A 17,500-nucleotide genomic window follows, 5' to 3' on the forward strand; every position below is an offset into this window, starting at 1 on the left:
TGTAAAAGCCAGTATTTTTTCATTTATATTTAATTTCTTATGAAAATATTTTTTGTTAAATTATTAACAATGTTGGTTATCTGTTGTTCTGAATAACTGAATAACTGTTATGAATTATGTTACAATGTGCTGGCCATTATACTTTTATTATAGTTGTAGTTTTTTTTATATTTGAAAAAAAAATATTTTGCACAATTTTTTTAATATATTCTTTTCTTTTTGTGTGTGTTGTTGACATACTAATGTTCTTTCTGACTAGAGCAGAAATAACGTCAGGCCGGAGTGCATATGAGTGCAATACTTTGTCATTGGTTTGTTTGTGAACGTCCTGTGAGTTGTGATGTGAATTTAGAGTTTATTCAACAGGTGGACAGTCACTGTGGCCAAATCCACATTCCCACGGCGTTTGTGACCCCTTGTTGACCTGGAAGTAATTCTGTCCTTCCCTGTCTTCTGGTATGAAGGAGCGTCTTGAGTGATGGGCGTCTTGAGGGATGTGTACTTGCCTCCCGTGTGGAAAAAAAATCCTGTTATGAACACCCCTTCTCACTTTTGGTGGCATTTTAAAAGAACGCACACACCCCCACCCCCACCCCCCTTCAAGACACACACACACACACACACACACACACACACACACACACACACACACACACACACACACACACACACACACACACACACACACACACACACCTCTTCAGGCCGCCACTCTTATCTCTGTATTTGCTGTCCGGCTTATAACTATGGAAACTCAAGTAAACATAAACAAAGTCTCCTCCTTCTCCGCCTCTTCCCAAAGCTCTTATTGGATGGGTCCTACGGGGGTTAGAGATACAGTCCCCGCCCCTTCCTCCCTTCCTCCACCACCAATCCCTCATCATGTGCTAAGAGCCCAAAACAGCCCTCAGCTATAGTCTCAAACCCACAGCTTCTCTGTCGAAGCTCCAGGTCCTCACTGCTACTCGTGCTAAGACCCCAGAAGTATTCCCAACTACCTATTCCTCCTCTTACTAGTGTTGCCACCGGTCCTGGTTTTACCTGACTGTCCCGGTTTTCTTAGTGGTCTGTCCCGATGGAAATAATGTATTTTCCCTGGACACTGAATGCAAGACACCGTTGCTTACAATTGAATACGTCGATTACTGTAGGTTCGAAATGTCATGTCCTGGGTTTTTCTTGTCAGACAGAGGTGGCAACCCTACCCCCGAGCCTTGACCCCGACCCCTCTGTTACAACCCCGTTACTAGCCGTGCTGAGAACCATTCACTAGACTCTATAGAGACGAGACATTTATGCAAGTCTGTGTTGTGTGTGTGTCCAGAATTTGCTTGTGATCCCTTTGACCCTTTGGCGCCCTCTTGTGGGCAACACCTTGTACTGTACATAGTCTTGGGGAAACGTGTGCACTGGAAAACTGACCCTCTGTAACATAAGATATGATGCCAATAGCTTCCTATGAATGTAAGATAGATAGAGGTGAGTGGCTGTGTGGAAAATCTTTAAAAATAAAAAGTCATTAAATATATAACGGTGATCATTTTACCCTATCTTTGTGCACGGATGGTCTTTTTGTGTCTCTCATTTTCTTGCACTCTCTCTCTCTCTCTCTCACACACACACACACACACACACACACACACACACACACACACACACACACACACACACACACACACACACACACACACACACACACACATTCATTGATGAAATGCATACCTGTTCATCACACAGGGCCGCGGATAGCTTTGACCTTTGACCAGCTTTGACGTCAGAATGGCGGCGTCTTTATTTTTTATGGAACGTCCCGTCATTCCGACACCTCTTTTTCCCTTTGCTACTGTGACAAACTCATAGCCTAGCCCTAGCCATCAGGGCTGGTCTGGGGGAGAAATAGGGCCCGGGCACCAGGCATCTACGAAATTCTGAATTGAATTCAAAGTAATGCCATAATACGAACACTAGGTGGTGGAAGCAGCCCAGCAGGGGCTAGGAGTAGACACATACTGATAAATACACGTATACAGCACCATCTAGTGTTCCCATTTTGTCATTGCCTTGAATTCCTTTGAATTTAATCTACACCACCCATGGAGAGTACATAGACCACCACCTAGTGTTCATATCATGGCATTACTATGAATTTCAATGCACTACTGTGAATTTCAATTCGGAATTTCGTACAAGTGTGCCGGGCACTTTTGGCTTGAAGGGGGTTCCCCTCATAATGAGCAGCGCAGAACTGATTCACCGGTGGGCCCCACACCCTTGTGGGCCCCTATTTTCAGAAATGTAAAAAAAAAAAAAAAAAAGGGAAATGCCTGCTATGCCAGATGGCCAGTCCAGCCCTGCTACCCATGATGCCAAGCTGAGTCTAACAGGGTTTCAAACTAGTTCCCTCCGTCTTTTCCTGCTGCTTGTGGCTTGTGCAGACTTCGCCATTTCAATGTAGGCTATTTTATATAATCGGAATGAATCGTAATTTGCATTGTATTGCAGATGCGCCCTGGGCAGACTGTGAGGCAATGCGCCATCCCGAACATGGCCACTGTTGTCCAGCCGCTGCGGAGAAAACAATCAGATGTACTCACTGTCAACCTAAAAAGACTAGCTTTTGGGGTGTGTGTGATAAGATAAGATAAGATAAACTTTATTGTCTGTTTGCTCAGAAATGTGTCTGGCATGACACTTCTCCACAATCCACATGTAAACGCACATTACAGTAAAGACACACAAAACACAATATGGCCTATAGAGTCTAGTCATCTAGGTCCATAAGCTGTTAGGGCAGCACAGTCCAATAAAATAAAATAAAAAATACTAAAACAGTTAATTAGTTACTAATAAAATTACTAAAATTAATTTACTAAAAATTGTCTACTGTCCTCCCCTTTTGTTAAGCAATGCTATAGAATGAGGGGTGTGGCCTACCATTTTGAAGCAAATATTCAGCAGCCTGAGTATTGGACTGAGACGCCACAGAACCAGACTACCATTCCATATTGAAGAACACTTTGGATGGTGGAAGTGAAGAATTGGTGTAAAATCTGTGTGTGTGTGGGCGGGGTTCATGCATCATGTTATACATTGTGTTTGTTGCGTTTGAGTTCAGGTCCTCATTTTTTGTTCTTGAGGTTTGTCATTGTATATTGTCCTTCCTTGACGTCTGGGGACATACCTGGGCCATTCTGATGACCTACTCAGTACTCACCTATAAAGAACGTGACACTTGTGAACAACGATGACCTGCTTCTGACCCCTGCTGGACACTATCAGTCACGACAGCCCACAGAAGGTACAGTTTACACCCACATGAGAATGGTAGAGATGCCAGTGAGCAGAGAAGGCTGAATAAATTCACTAATCTGTTTTCAATTCAGAAAAAAATGGTGTGTGGCTGGAACTGTTTTGTCTCCTCATATATAGCAGATTAAGGGGATCATTCAGCCTCTACACTCCTTGTAGAAGATTTGTGCTGCGTAGGATAATCAGCTGAATAGATATGAATACACGTTAGTATTGGATTATAGCTCCCAGACAGGGTAGCCTACTGTGTATTCAGGGCTACTCTCCTTACATTTTAAACAGTTACTTACTACGTACTGTAGGTTACTCAAAGAAAGAGACATAATTGAGGGCAAGAGGATATTTATATCACCATGGTTGGTTCCACATATGGAGTCAGGACAAATGAGTAATGCAATCAATATCAATAAAAAATCAATAATAAACCATCTGCAGGCGTAGAACGTGTGGTACGTTGGAGAATCAGCCGATTGACTGTTTAGTAGCAACGAATATACAGTAGCCCAGGGGTTCCCAAACTTTACCATGACAGGGCCCCCTGTATATCAGGAAATTCCAAACAAGCCCCCCCTGATATAGCCTCGCGCGCCATCCTAGGTACTTCCGCCAACAGGTTTGGCTCTGTACTACAAAATGAAATGGTAGTATTATGGGATGGTCACGACCAGGCTACCCCTGGGCAGTACACCCCTTTCACAAGTCGATGGAGTTGGTCCAAAACCCATCCAACGACAACAGGAAACATACAGTAATAATTACGTTGTATAGAAGAAAATGATCACAGTCACAGTAGATCCTTCTCTAGAGGTGCAGTTGATTACTGTACTTAACGAATGGGAATATTGTTAACTTCATTTTTTGTTTGTTTTTCTTTACTTTTCTGATATATTTTATTCAGGTTTTTTTTTTTTACTTTTCCTGTCAACCTGCTAACATGGCTCCCCATAGATGGAGTATGCAGTGGCTCACATACAGGGCACCTGCAGCAGCCATTGACATTTACTTACAGTGCGTATCAGGGACGCTGACAGCTTTTGCTGGGCCCAGGACAAAGTCATCCAAAAGGGCCCCCTACCCAACACATACAATGTGATGAGGACCCAATTTGGGCCCCCTATCTCCCTGGGCTTGGGACAACATACCTCTTTGTAGCCCCCTACCCCCCTATCGGTGGCCTTGGTGTGTATGACGCAATAAGAGGAGCATGCACACCAAGCCTGTCAAGCCATAGCTGTCATACAGTAGCTTCTCTGTCTCCATCTGATTCTCTATCTCCTGCTTTCTACTTTCTTTCTTCCTTTCTTTCTTTCTTTCTTTCTTTCTTTCTTTCTTTCTTTCTTTCTTTCTTTCTTTCTTTCTTTCTTTCTTTCTTTCTTTCTTTCTTTCTTTCTTTCTTTCTTTCTTCCTTTTTTCTTTCATATCTCTCTCTCTCTCTCTCTCTCTCTCTCTCTCTCTCTCTTTCTCTCTCTCTCTCCTCCTCTGTAATCCCCTCTCTGCTACACCTCTCTTTCTCTGTTCCTCTCTTTCACTCTCAGCCCCTCTTCCTCCATTTCTTCCACTCTCTTCCGATCGTCAATCTCTCTTTCTCTCTGTCTCTCTCTCTGTCTCTCTGTCTGTCTGTCTGTCTCTCTCTCTCTCTCTCTCTCTCTCTCTCTCTCTCTCTCTCTCTCTCTCTCTCTCTCTCTCTCTCTCCACCTATAGCTGTCATCACCAGCTGTGTTTCCTGTGGAAACATCATAGTTTGGTCAGCAGGGCTCCTGTGTCCTCTCCTCCTTTCACTGCAGTAAACAAGCTCATCTCTCTCTCTCTCTCTCTCTCTCTCTCTCTCTCTCTCTCTCTCTCTCTCTCTCTCTCTCTCTCTCTCTCTCTCTCTCTCTCTCTCTCTCTCTCTGTTCTGCTTCTGCAGTGTGCCTCTCTCCCCTCACAGAGTTCTACATTCCTGCTCCTCTCTGCAGCATTCCTCCTCCTCTCCTCTACAATCCTCCTGCACAGTAAGAATGCGGTATCTTACTGTAATTCAACTCTGAGTTGATTTAAAGCCCAACTGGGAAACTTCAACTCCAACTCCCACTGCCATTGTGACACAGCATTCCACAGTACGCAAGTGAACACTGCACACTGCACACAATGAAATTGCATTTATGCCTCACCCGTGCAAGGGGGCAGCCCCCAATGGCACCTGAAATATTTCACTTACTCTGACTAGAGTGCAGAACAAAGGACTTAAGACTCTCATGAAGATGCTTTGTGAAAATGTTTGCACTGAAAATGAAAAAGAAATAACTGAAAAAGACATCCATGTCATAGGACATCCTATTTCCTCCCATTTATTCATCTTCTAGAGGATTTTCAAAGTGGGGCCGGACACCCCTGGGGGTCTGAGAGGAGTTGCTAGGGGGGCCGCGGAAAGTTGACAGGAAAAGTATAGCAAAGCAAAATTAGTTGAATAACCAAATAATTAATGTGCACCAAAATGTGCTAAAAATTACGCAAAGCAATACTTCCATTATTTAAGAAATCTCTGAACATTACTATTACTGTTATTATTTTATATACCCCAGTGGGGAACTGATTCACAGATCTAGACTATGGTTGTGAAAGGGGGTGATTTCATGTCAGGGGGAACTTGGCTGGAATATACCGTTATGTGGGGGGCCTTATGATGGAAAAGCTTGGGAACCCCTTTTTTAGAGTGTATTTGGTCTCATTTTGCCTCTTTTCCACAGCAGGTTTTCTGGTGGGCGCCACACAGCTCAATCCAAGAGCAAAAAGTGGTGGCCGAGTCGTGCTGTGTCGAGCTGTAGGCCTATGAGAAAATCTGCAGTGGAAAAGAGGCATAGGCCTATGGCCTATGTGTTGACTCCACACTACATTATAATGCTTACTATGGCATTAGACTGAGTATTTAGCAACAATACAACTTGATCATTGCCATAGTAGCACATCTGTTACAGGGGGCTTGTCGTAACAGTTCAGTATGTGTTTGTGTTAGTATGTGTTGCCTATAGGCTAAGCGTTTAGCATGAGTAGGCCTATAGGGCGGCGTAAGTAGGGAGGAGAAAGCGTGCTGCCCAGTTGTAGCTAGGCCTGCTTCATGTTACACTAGTTTCCATTCAATCGAGATCTGCTTTGAAGCTTAATCAGTGACAGAACATGCCTTAGTGAAGATGGGCTTTTTAGCGCATTTTAAATAATAATAATAGTAGTAATAATAATGATAATCATTATAATAATTATAACAGTAATAATACATTTCACCTCACTCCTGTTATCCTCATCTCATCCTCTACAGTATATATACCATTCTGCTAATATGACACTCGGTTCGAACAGGTCAGTGTCACATCTGATAAGACACAGTAGGGCTATTCTGCTGCTTAAAGCAGCACTGTACTGTACATGCATTATGTCATTTTTTAAAACAATTTTGAGGAATTTTTCCAATAAAATAAAATTCAGCATCTCAAATCCTGTATGGAGAATGAGATTGACTCCATAAAATTTTCGATTACGTAAGAGTTGTAGCCCAATACATTATGTAGAACATTGCTGCAAATTGAAATTTCACTGGAATATTTCTTGTATTTGACTGTGCCTTTAGTTCTCTGGAGGTCGCGCATGCATGATGTTGAGGTTTAGGCCTACCTTTGACCTGTGGCATTTTTGTAGATTTGAGTTGAACTCAAATGAAATGTAGCCTATGCACACGACAACAACGGGCCAGACTAATCGCTAGATGGCGCAAGAGAGACATCATTAAAATCTCATGAAGTAGAAAAAAATGATTATAAGCCCAGCCATATGCTCGTACCAGACTTCAATAAAACCGCGACATAACCGATAGATAGGCAAAATCCATGTCCTATAGCAGATATTCCGGTCAGCATGTCAGAGTCTACATTAAAAAAAAATCTACATTTCCTTCAGTGTTTTAATCAGACGGGCATAGCCTACCAGACAACAACATAAGCATCATGGGCTGATTTGAATTCACATAGGCCTATTGTTCGCTAAAGGTAGGCCTAAGCTATATCACGAAGAATGAGAGGCTTTTAAAAACGTGTCAGATGTTATGGTGATTTGGTTTAAGCTCATCACAATACCAACAATCTAGCCTACAATTTAATTGATCATAAATGCAGTTCAGAATTCTTTCCTATTAGTAAAATATGCATAGGTCTCACAAATTGGTCATTTTAAAAATTAAAATAACGAAAAAGGATTAATGTCCTTATAAACTCTCAATACACAAACACACACATTAAGTTGAATATCGTGAACAAATAACTCAGGCAAAGGGCACCAAACCTGTCAAATTTAGGCGGCAATTTAACGTAGCCTAGGCCTACTAGAATTAATTAATGACCCTTGGCCCAAAAAAAAATCAATGTCAAACATTTTGCCCTGTGTCCTATATAGGGTCATTATGTTCATAGGCCAGCAAAACTATTTCCTTAATACTCCTGTAGGCCTAGCCTATATTTTATTTGCGTTGCTGTTATGTCAGTTTTAAAATTAGTTCAAATAGGTAATTATCGGCTGACATGAATTGTTGTATCGAATTACTGCTTTTAGTAAACTGCTTTTAGTAGGCCTAAACTGTAAAAAAAAAAAAAAAAAAATGTTACAACGATAATTTGCGCAAAAGGGGGGTGGGGTATGAAGGGTAACCTACAGTGGCCTAAGCCTTACAATATAGGCTACTTTGCAATGGAAAAGAACGACAAATCCCAAAACAAACGTGGGTTAGGATCCTTTTGATTCTCTGTTCCTGGAAAAAAAAAACAGGAGTAAAAAGCGATGAAAGTGCTTGTAAAAACAGATTTTAATGATAAAACTGTTTCAAATTGCGCTGTAAAATATTTATTGAACAAAAGTCCATCACGACTGAGTCCATTTTGTGCTGTGCTTTGGCACTTATGATAGACAGTAAACAATCATAAAATACGACCATAAAATAACAACGACAGTGATCATCGACAGGCCTACATCACTTCCCAAGCTTGATATGCTTGTAACGGCCGTGTTCGACAGTCTGACGATTGATTAACTGCAGTACAGTGGAGCAGAGCTCGTGAGAAAGAAAGCCGCAGGCTCGCGCGCCCAGCAGGCCCTGCTAATGTGACGCGTGCGCAGCAGGTCGAAGAAACAAATAAATACCGAAAAGACACCAGGAGTTGAGCAACAAATTTCCCATCTCTCTCCCACATTGGCTACAAAACAACACAAAACTCCTCACACTTTGTGTATCTTACAGAGGAGCAGACTGCAACGACTGAAATGAAAGAGGAGCAATTATTGTTATTATTATTATTATTATTATTATTATTATTATTATTATTATTATAGGCCTACCATTATTATCAAGCTAATATTCTTAGGCCTATTAATTTCACAGTATTATTTTCACAGTATAGGTCACTCTAATCCTAAAACAGGCCTATCTGTAGCCTAATATTGCATTAATCAGGTCTATCTTTCAAGCACTTGGTGGTCATAATTAGGCTAGACTTCTTCTGCCTATAGGACAGCATCTTTCACCAAAAGACCATATCAGTTTATAGGCCTACAACATTGTGTACATTCCGTTATAGGCTAGACTGCAGGCTACCCAAACACACTGTCCATGCAGGTCAAAATGAAGTGGAAACCTACATGGAAACAGTGAGGAGTAGGCCACTGAACTGGCATACAGTAGGCTAGTCTGCATACTTTCTTGAATGTGTGTATCACAGTAATCCCCCCCCCCCATCTCTCTCTCTCTCTCTCTCTCTCTCTCTCTCTCTCTCTCTCTCTGTGTGTGAGGTGAGAGGTATAGATGGAGGGAAAGAGATCACAGAGAGGTATAGATGGAGGGAAAGAGGTTTTTCAAGCCTTTTTGGATAGTCTGTGTAGGCTATGTCAAAGACCCTCTCTCTAATTCGCATTCAAGCAATTAGGCTACTTCACCTTTTCCTCTAATAATAATAATAAAAATAATAATGATAATAATAACAATAATAATAACAATAATAATATGCTAATATTAATTAATAATAATAATTCACTAGTTTTATCGCATTGTCAATGAAGGCAAATAAGAGACAGTGTTAACGCCAGTGCTGGTCCCGTGCAATCCTGTTGACATTTGAAGGGAAAATGGCGTGGGGTAGCCTACTAAAGCGCAGCTCCCGCCGATTTTCTCACAGCTTTCGGGTCGTTCACTCTGGCAAACAAACCTGAACACCTGACACTGTGTTCTGTAATAATAGCGTTTGGTTGTCACTCGTCTCCCATTCAAGGTTTCAAATCCACACACAAGAAACCTCTGTGTTTCTTTGTCGATTGAGGCAGGCGTTTGTGGATTCATTCGTCGTGTATTGTTTTCCACGTATTACGCACACATACAAACGGTCTTGCACGTTTCCCTAGCCAGTCTCAAATTCACGTACAGTAGCAGGCTACACGCTCCTTCTCATAGACTGGCTCGCATGGACAGCTCTCTGTAAACGGGTCCGTGACTGAGACAATAAAGAAATGGTTTTGCATGTTCTGACTGTTTGGCACGCACACGTTCAATTTTTAGTAGTTTATAGCTCATGTTTTTTTCCTGTCACGGAACAGGAGTCTGTGCTCCGTGGTGAGGCGGTGTGTCTCCGTAGGCATCCTCCTCAGCACCGGGAAGAGGTCCACCCGGGGGGGTGGTCATGCGCTTCTCCTTCTGCCTCCGGTTACAAAACCAGACCCGCACCACCTCCTTGTCCAACTGTAAAGAGTCCGCCAGCGCGTTTATCTCCGCCGCTCCCGGTTTCGGGCATTTGAGGAAATGGCTCTCCAGAGCGCCCTTGACAGCCACCTCGATGGAAGTCCGTTTTTTCCGCTTCCTGCCCTGCGCCGCGATCTTATCCAGGCTGGTGGGACTGCCGGACGTGGAGTCCGCCTCCTCCAGCCACTTGTTCAACAGCGGCATGAGTTTGCACATGTTCTTGAAGCTCAGCTGCAGAGCCTCGAACCTGCAGATGGTGGTCTGGGAGAACACGTTCCCGTACAGCGTGCCCAGCGCCAGCCCCACGTCCGCCTGCGTGAAGCCCAGCTTGATGCGCCGCTGCTTGAACGCCTTGGCGAACTGCTCCAGGTCGTCGGAGGTCGGCGTGTCTTCGTCCGATGGCTGGTCGTGGTGTCCCGGGTGCTGCTGGTCTTGCTCATGGTGCAGGTGAAGGGGCGGCTGGTCACTGAGGTGCGGGCTGTGGTGGTCTTCGTGCGCGTCCTGTAGTGTGTGATGGTGCAGTCCTTGTTCCTCGGCTGAGCCCAGGCTGGTGAAGCCTGACTGTGTGTAGACCATACCCTGTCCGCTGGACGTCGTCATGGTGGTGAGGTGAGTGGTAGTGGTGGTGGCGGTCCTCCACGGTCGCGAGTCGTGATGGGTCCCGGCGTGTGGTGATGGTTGGTGCAGCAGGTGTGTCGGCTGCGTCTGCTGCTGCTGCTGTTGCTGCAGACCCGGCGAGTCCTGCAGCTCCTCCCGGTCCCCCTGCAGCGCGGGCTTAATGTCCTGCTCACTGAGGGGGCTGGAGGGCCACGGCGCCCCCTCCGTGTGCGACAGCGATGTGATCCACTGGTGCGCATGGCCGAGAGAGTGTGCGCTGCCCTGCAGAGAGTAGTCGCTCTGCAGCAGGCTCTGCGTGTCGCGGTAGGCAGCCGCCTGCTGCATGCTGCCCTGCTCCGAGTGCGCGGAGGACGCGCTAGATGTCAGGATACTGTAGTGGTTGGACGCTGTAGTCGCCATAGCTCCCGGGGCCAGAGTGATGGCGTGCATTAAAGGGGCCGCTCGCCTGGCCGAGTGGCGCGTCTTCGCTGTGAGCCACAGGCGGCACTCTGGCGAGAGGCCAACAAGGCGCAGAGGCGCGCACCTGTGGTCCGCCTTTACTCCATCTCTTATTGGCTGCGATTGGTTGACAGATGCGGTTACCCCTGACAGCACAGCTCTCATTGGCCGCAAGAGACTATGCACAAACATGCAGCAGTCCCGGGAACAATACAGAGGAGCGCTGCAGCCTTAAAAAGACGCAGGAAAATAGAATGGAAGTGAAAGCATTGGCGATAAGCAGGTCTCTCGCTGGCAACTTTCAGGGGGGAAATCAGCTAGTTGGTGTGGAAATACAAGAATCAAGATTAAAGCATTCATTGTCATTGACACTAGAGACACAAAATTATGTTTGGAGCATCAGCAACACTGCGCAATTTGACGTTAAGTGGGCTACTGTAGCCTCTGAAATGAAATGAATACAAATATAAAATGTAAAAAAAACCCAGAAACCACATAAATACAAGACCATGTTGTTAACTCCCAGAATCCCTACGAACAGCCCCACATTATTCAGTTCAGTAGGCCTAGTTCTTACGACCTCAGTGGGTGCACACCAGACTTTAAAATCTAGAGCACAGGAGAAAATGATATGTTTTCCCCATTCCTTCAACATCAAAATTATTACTTTTAAATGAAAAATTACAGACCAGCTGTTCCAGAACAGGACAAATTGTCCCATCTCATTTCTGTTTAGAACAGCTCACTATATCACTGTGCATTTATGTGACATAATTTAGGCACGTCTATGCATTTAGTAAATCATTTATTGATCCAGGTCATTTGATTTGATTTGATAGGGCAAACTAGTGTGTGTTTTGAAGGACATTTAAAAGAAAAGCTTATACAAGGTGTCCCCGCTGAGTGTATACAGGGACTTAAGAGTGCTTTATTTTACCCTCAAGATTTGGTGACTGCATTGCCACAGACAAGGACTGTCTCTGAATGAATATGAACAAGGAGCTATTGTCTTTTGTTATTCTTTCAACATCAGCAGTTAATTCATTTAGAATCAGACAGATCAGAAAGAATTAGAATCAAAGACAAACTGTTCCCAAATCAGATATCGTTTTAGGAACCATGGTTTTATCATGGTTTGAAATGTGTTGTTCCTCAGTTAACCACAAGTTAGGTTCAACCATGATCATAATGTCATGATAACTGTGAATTATGTAGACGTAATTAAATGGTGCTTAATTGGCCAAAAAAATAAACAAACAAACAAAAAAACAGTGAACCATGGTAATTTAGCCATAGTAAAACAAAACCAAGGTAGGTTTTCATAAGGGTGAAAAACAAATGTAATAGGTCTAAAAGTGAATGATTATAGGTATTAGGTCTCAGTATAATCTTGTGTTCAATTGATAATATTCAGCAGATTGATGTTTTAAATGATCCAATCCACATTATGGGGGGAGACACATGGCTACAAGCCCCATGCTCTCTGAATAGCACTTATGTGAACACTGTTTTATTAAATAAAAAATGAATTAAAAAAACAGTTAATTCATTTTTCATATGTTAGCCTAGTAAAAATGAGAAACACAGAACTGCACCTGGTAATAACAACAGGATATATACCAGGACCTCTGCAAATAGTTAGCTGATAGGCTATCTAGTTTACTCAAAGTTGGTGTAAATGTACGATTTCTTCGGAAAAAAAACAACATATCAAAATATTGTAGGGCTAGATGGTGTTCTTTCATAATAGTTTTATTTGGAGGGTTGATATGGCATGGTCTTCAGGTGGTGACTACGAAGCTGGAATAGAGGGTTTGCATGTTGTGTTTTAAACTGTGTAAAAAGAAGCCTTCCTGCATGAAACAAACCCAATCCAAACCCCTCTGCAGTCTCCCAGTCGCCATACATCCACTGTGCAAAGATAGTCCATGCAGAAGGTCTAAAAGGGGGCATTTTTCGTAAGCCGAGGGCCGTTGCCATAGCGAAGTGTGAATGGGGGCGACCCCGCCCACCCCACAGCTGTTTGGGTCTCCTCGCCCGCACACACACACACACACACACATACACACACACACACACACACACACACACACACACACACACACACACACACACACACACACACACACACACACACACACTCCTCCTCGCCCCCCCGGCTCAAAGCTGCCTGCTGCAGCCAGGCCCGGATTAATGCACAGCCTAGATATGGCTGCAGCCTAGGGGCCCCCACAGCCTAGATATGGCTGCAGCCTAGGGGCCCCCACCTGCCCCAACGGTCCCCCTGATTGACCAAAAGTGGGAAATGGCAAAACTGTGACAAGATGCAATGCTGGAAAATTAATCTGTCGTTTTGAGTACAGTTAGTAGACAAGTTATCCTTAATTCCTACTTCGTAATAATGACACTATCTATTTAAATTTGTCTCGAAATTTGCCTTTTGGGGGTCCCCACAGCAACCTGTAGCCTAAGGGCCCCAGGCCATCTTAATCCGGCCCTGGCCGCAGGCGAAGGGCCAGAAAGCGTAGCAGGGTGACGGAGGGCTGTGCTAACATTGGACAACTCTGTGAGAGAATGGACTAATCTTGTCAACAGTGGCAGCCATAGGAAGGAATTCAGAAATGCGGAAAACTGTGGCTTTCCAATAGTGTTTGCCTTGCCTGAGTGGGAAACCTATGTCTCGAGGGCCGTTTACAGCCATTGAGGCCGTGGCTGGTTGGCTGGAAAAGTATAATAAAAAAAAATAATATTTGAATAAATTAAATGACTAATGTGCACCAAAATAAACCAAAACTAATCTCAAAAGCATTCCCATCATTCTGTTGTTTATACAATTGTGAAAACTTATAAATGAAGTTAAGTAAATAATATATATTCCCATTAGTTAAGAACTGCTTTGCCATGGTAAAGTTTGGGGACCCGTGAGCCAGTCTCTCACATGCCTGTCTGTGGCCTTCTGAAGATTGAAGATTTGGGGTTCCTCGCAGCCATGGCCATAACTACCATTGAGGACACAGAGGTCATGTCCTCTGTATTTTTTTTTCAGGAATGTAAAATTTATCTGTGTTGAAAATCGTCATATGATCAACAACGATAAATTCAGTCTGTATACGCCACTCCCATTTATCCTCAAGGCGGTGATTAATGAAAACAAACTTAAGAATTTTACTGAAGCATTTTAAATGTAGGCTACAGTATACAGTACAGCATGCAGTATTTGACCCCGGTATTTGAAAATGTCTAGTTACGGGCCAGCTCGCAGCTGCAGCTCCCTAACGGGGGAGAGAGGTTCATTTAAAGGTTCATTTGAAGGCATTTGCATCAGGTGTACCCACATCATGTCTTTGTTACCACTTTATTTTAGGGATACATCTATTAGCACTAATACATACAATGTGCATGTATAAGTAGCTTGTAAGGCATGTACAAAGCAAAATCAAACATTTGTTGGGCATGTATTAGCAAATGTCTTGTTCATGGACAATAAGGGATTTATTACCAATTTAACTTTAGTAAGGACCTAGCCTTAGTGTTTGCTCAGTATATGCCTTACAAGTTACTTATGCAGCAGACATTAACATTGTATGTATTAGTGCTTTTAGATGTATCCCTAAAATAAAGCGTTACCATGTCTTTCTTTGCCTGGCTGACACACACAGCACAGACTTGACCCCACACACACAGTCCACCCAGCACAGCAGGGGGTCTGGGTAATCACCTGGGTCACACTAAATCAGTCGTGTTCAACACCGACACCCACCGCCTCGAGATTTGCCGATATTCGTCCTTCAGTGTTTAAATTATCCGAACAGAGAACATTTGAGGTAATTAGAAAATAATTCTAATCTGACTTAAGGGGCCGGTTCGGCCGGAAGAGTCGTGTACAGAGAGGTGGGGACACGTATTATCACAGATTGTCTTAATAGTGCGATATGCAAACTACGGGTCGTCCAATTACATGACTTAATAACGCATAAACGATTCAAGTCCTCGCCATTAGTCCGGGTACGATGGGCCGCCACTCCATCCAGGAGAGAGAAGAAATCTATCTCAACTCACACAGCTCAGTATGATTCTCTTGCTCCCGTGCATCCACTATTCTGTATTTAAAAGAATCAAAATTAATAGCGGAGAATCTGAGCGTTAAATTAACAGTAATTATGTGGACCGCACGCTGCAGAGATTCAATTTATCATCCGCTAATTGGATAAACGCCTGGTAGCTATCTTAGCCCCCTTGGTAATACTCCTACGATTCAGAAAACACACGGCTGTGTTGGTTGTATGGAGGAAATAGAAACTCAATATATTGGCACTGTTGAGCATTGATACAGGACACGAAACGTCTCTCTGCTGGCAAAACTTTTCAAACGCTCAATGAAATAAAAGTTTGATCACATTTTCATCTTGAACTCGAAACTTTAAGGACAACAAGGGTATTCATCGCATATAGTACTTTTCTCCAGAAGAACAGAGTGGTCATGATTGGCTCCAGGCAGCGTGTGTGTGTGTGTGTGTGTGTGTGTGTGTGTGTGTGTGTGTGTGTGTGTGTGTGTGTGTGTGTGTGTGTGTGTGTGTGTGTGTGTGTGTGTGTGTGTGTGTGTGTGTGTGCGTGCGTGCGTGCGTGTGTGTGTGTGTGTGTGTTCATGTGTGAATGAGAGTGGGGCACAGCAAGTGTGGGTGGTGAGTGTGTGTGGGTGCCTGCGTGCTTGAGCATGCGTGTGTGTGTGTGTCTGTGTGTGTGCGTGTATGTGTGTGTGCATGTGTGCATGCATGCATCTGTCTGTGTGCCTGCGTGTGTGCGCATGGGTATGCGTGTGCGCATGTGTATGCGTGTGCGCATGTGCATGTGTATGCGTGTGTGTGTGTGTGTGTGTGTGTGTGTGTGTGTGTGTGTGTGTGCGTTCGCATGCATATGTGTGTGTGTGTGTGTGTGTGTGTGTGTGTGTGTGTGTGTGTGTGTGTGTGTGTGTGTGTGTGTGTGTGTGTGTGTGTGTGTGTGTGAATGAGAGTGGGGGCCGGGGTATAGGCTAGAGAGAGGGAGAGGGAGTGGGCTTTGAGTCTGTGTGAGCATGAGGCGGTCTATTGTGTGCGGCCGGGCTCCCCAGAATAGGCATTCAGGTGCAATTAGGAGACACAAAGGGCTCATGAAAGTTGTACCCCAACATTCACTGGCTCCCCTCTGTGCCTGTGTGTGTGTGTGTGTGTGTGTGTGTGTGTGTGTGTGTGTGTGTGTGTGTGTGTGTGTGTGTGTGTGTGTGTGTGTGTGTGTGTGTGTGTGTGTGTGTGTGTGTGCGTGCGCGCCCACATCCCTCTGTTCACTTTCACATGCACACATTCTGTGTGTGTGTGTGTGTGTGTGCACCCCTCCGTTCACTCTCACATGCACACAATCTCCTGTTATCGGGCAAACTGCAGTTGAAAAACAGACAGAGATATATATATATATATATATATATATATATATATATATATATATATATATATATATATATAGATAGATAGATAGACAGATAAAGAGAGAGAGAGAGAGAGAGAGAGAGAGAGAGAGAGAGAGAGAGAAAGACAGTGAAGGAGATGGGTCAGGAGGAGAGAAGGAGGAAAATGAAAACATTGTACAGCATTATCACACACACACGTACACACGCACACGCATGCACGCATGCATGCACACACACACACACACACACACACACACACACACACACACACACACACACACACACACACACACACACACACACACACACACACACACACACACACACACACAGCAACACACAAACACACACACGCTCACACACACTCACAAACACGTACACGCACACGCACACGCACACGCACACACACACACAAACACACACATTATCACACATGATTAGATCAGATTGCATGAAACAGCTTCAAGAAAGAGGCGGAGAGCCACCCAGGTGAGAGGCCCATAGTCAGAGCCTCTTTACTCCCTACTCCAGCCCTGGAGGACACAGACACACACACACACACACACACACACACACACACACACACACACACACACACACACACACACACACACACACACACACACACACACACACACACACACACACACACACACACACACACGCACCATTATCTCCCTACACCTGCGCTGGAACACCCAACCCACTCACCCACCCACACATACACACACACGTACACAAGCAAGCACACAAGCACGGAGATTAGAGCAGTGACTTTGTGGAAGCAGCAACTAGACTGAAGATATGTAGATAATACAGAATAAGGTAAGGTATATTAACGCCAGGACACGGGTTCGATTCCGGCCCGAGGTCATTTCCCGTGTCTCCCCCATGCCTCTCTTCCACTCGCTTCCTGTCACCATTTTCGACATTTTCTCACCAGACCTGTG

The 17,500-nt window shown here is 44.2% G+C and overlaps 1 protein-coding gene and 1 pseudogene across 1 annotated transcript in view; one reads left to right on the forward strand and one right to left on the reverse strand.

Annotated features, from left to right (window-relative positions):
• LOC134468621 (failed axon connections homolog) overlaps window positions 1–535 on the forward strand; it is a 20,424-nt gene extending 19,889 nt beyond the window's left edge. Inside the window, exon 7 of the transcript XR_010038864.1 lies at window positions 367–535. The gene's annotated coding sequence lies outside the window, so the exon portion shown is untranslated. The remainder of the gene's footprint in view (window positions 1–366) is intronic.
• Window positions 536–9,901: 9,366 nt separating this feature from the next.
• LOC134468622 (POU domain, class 3, transcription factor 2-like) lies at window positions 9,902–11,275 on the reverse strand (annotated as a pseudogene).
• Between the last annotated feature and the right edge of the window lie 6,225 nt (window positions 11,276–17,500).

Source organism: Engraulis encrasicolus, chromosome 18 (assembly GCF_034702125.1).
Source record: "Engraulis encrasicolus isolate BLACKSEA-1 chromosome 18, IST_EnEncr_1.0, whole genome shotgun sequence".
Classification (NCBI taxonomy): domain Eukaryota; kingdom Metazoa; phylum Chordata; class Actinopteri; order Clupeiformes; family Engraulidae; genus Engraulis; species Engraulis encrasicolus.